Source organism: Henckelia pumila, chromosome 4 (genome assembly GCF_033568475.1).
Source record: "Henckelia pumila isolate YLH828 chromosome 4, ASM3356847v2, whole genome shotgun sequence".
Classification (NCBI taxonomy): Eukaryota; Viridiplantae; Streptophyta; class Magnoliopsida; order Lamiales; family Gesneriaceae; genus Henckelia; species Henckelia pumila.
The window spans coordinates 47,327,751-47,330,428 of record NC_133123.1 but is presented as its reverse complement, the minus strand read 5'-3'; positions in this window follow the sequence as shown (position 1 = coordinate 47,330,428).

The following is a 2,678-nucleotide window of genomic DNA, read 5'->3' as shown; positions in this document are numbered from 1 at the left end:
GAAAAATGACTAAATCTCCTTTTAAGGGGAAACCTGAGCGTAGTCAAAATCTGTTGGATTTGATCCATACAGATGTTTGTGGTCCATTTAGAGTAGGGACTCAACATGGCCACACCTACTTCATTACCTTTACTGATGATTATTCAAGGTATGGGTATTTATATTTAATGAAATATAAGTCTGAAGCATTTGAAAAGTTCAAAGAATTCAAGGCTGAAGTAGAAAACAAACTAGGTAAAAGTATTAAAGCACTTCGATCGGATCGAGGTGGAGAATACTTGAGTATCGAGTTTTTGGACTATCTAAAAGAGAATGGGATTCTCTCTCAGTGGACTCCTCCTATGACACCACAGCTTAATGGTGTATCGGAGCGTCGTAATCGAACTTTGTTGGACATGGTTCGATCCATGATGAGCTTCACTGAGCTTCCACCTTCGTTTTGGGGCTATGCGCTTGAAATGGCGGTATTGTTGTTGAACAACGTCCACACTAAAGCAGTGGACAAAACACCATACGAGTTATGGAATGGCAAAGCTCCTAAGTATTCGTACGTGAGGATTTGGGGATGTCCTGCTTACGTGAAGCAGACAGTGGGAGACAAGTTGGATAGTCGATCCAGCTTATGTTATTTTGTGGGGTATCCGAAGAATTCAATCGGATATTATTTCTATTATCCTTCTGAAACAAAGGTGTTTGTTTCTAGAAATGCCACCTTCTTGGAGAAGGAGTTCTTATTGGATAAGAAAGGCGAGATAATGGAACTCGAAGAAGTTCGAGAAGAACCCGAAATACAAAATAACGATCCTACGCCTCAGGAACCATTGCTGGACACGCCTGAACCTAGAAGATCCGAGAGGACTTCTAGACCTCCTATTCGATATGGTCTTCTTCTTGAAGGGGATCAAGATGAACCCAACATTGGATGTGATCCAAGAAACTTCAAGGAAGCAATTTCTGATGCGGATTCAAATTTATGGCTTGAAGCTATGCAGTCTGAATTGGATTCGATGCATACAAACCAAGTTTGGTCTTTAGTAGATCCTCCTGATGGAATTGTTCCAATAGGGTGTAAATGGATCTACAAGAGAAAGCTTTGGCCTGATGGTAAGGTATTAACCTACAAGGCGCGATTGGTGGCGAAAGGTTACACTCAAAGACAAGGAGTTGACTATGATGAAACTTTTTCACCAGTTGCAATGTTCAAGTCCATAAGAATCCTAATTGCCATAGCTGCATGGTATGACTATGAGATATGGCAAATGGATGTGAAGACTGCTTTTCTTAATGGAGACATTAAGGAAGAAATCTATATGAAGCAGCCTGAGGGGTTCACATCCATGGGAAGCGAGCATAAGGTATGCAAGCTTCAGAGATCAATTTATGGTCTAAAACAAGCATCAAGAAGTTGGAACCAGAAATTTGATGAAACAATAGAAGATTTTGGTTTCATCAAGAATCCGGAGGAACCATGCGTGTACAAGAAAGTAGTTAAGGATGCTGTGACATTCTTAGTACTTTATGTTGATGACATCCTACTCATTGGGAATGATGTAGGGATGTTGCAGTCAACAAAGATATGGTTATCAGGTAGATTCTCGATGAAGGATTTGGGTGAGGCATCCTACATTCTTGGGATACAGATCTATAGAGATAGATCTAAGAGAATGATAGGACTCACTCAATCAACCTACATCGACACCATATTGAAACGGTTTTCAATGGATGGGTCCAAGAGAGGACATCTACCCATGTGTCATGGAGTTTCTTTATCCAAGTCTATGTGTCCCAAGACTGATGCAGAGATAGAGAATATGACACATGTACCATATGCGTCAGCTATAGGTAGTATCATGTATGAGATGATATCTACCAGACCGGATGTAGCATTTGCTCTGAGTGTCACGAGCAGATATCAGGCTAATCCCGGTCAAATGCATTGGAAAGCCGTGAAGGACATTCTTAAGTACTTACGAAGGACTAAGAATATGTTCATGGTATATGGAGGACGAGATCTGAAATTGGAAGGCTATACCGACTCTAGCTTCCAAAGTGACATGGATGACTCGAAGTCAACCTCTGGATTTGTGTTCATGCTCAATGGCTGTGCTGTCTCTTGGAAGAGTTCCAAGCAGGACACCACAGCGGATTCCACCACTGAGGCTGAATACATTGCAGCATCAGCTGCTGCTAAAGAGGCCGTTTGGATGAGGAATTTTGTCCAAGAGTTGGGCGTCATTCCTGAATTTGTTGGTCCAGTCCCGGTGTACTGTGACAACACGGGTGCCGTTGCTCAAGCAAAGGAACCAAGGTCTCATCAAAGATCCAAACACGTACTGAGGAAATACCACATCATCCGGGAGATTGTGAAAAAAGGAGACATCACTGTCGAACGAGTGGCCTCTGTAGACAATATCGCTGATCCGCTTACTAAGCCCTTGCCAGGACCATTGTTTGACAAACATCGCGAAGCAATGGGTCTACGTAGTATGACTAGTTGGCTATAGGGCAAGTGGGAGATTGAAAGAGTGGGTGCCCAGTGAGCCAACTTGTGGCTATGGGCTTTGATGACTCTTTGTATAAACAATCTTTTGTTTAATATAATTTACACTTTTATTAATGGCAATGACTTTATCTTTCTTCATATTGTTATATTGTGATATACTATTGTTGTTTTGATA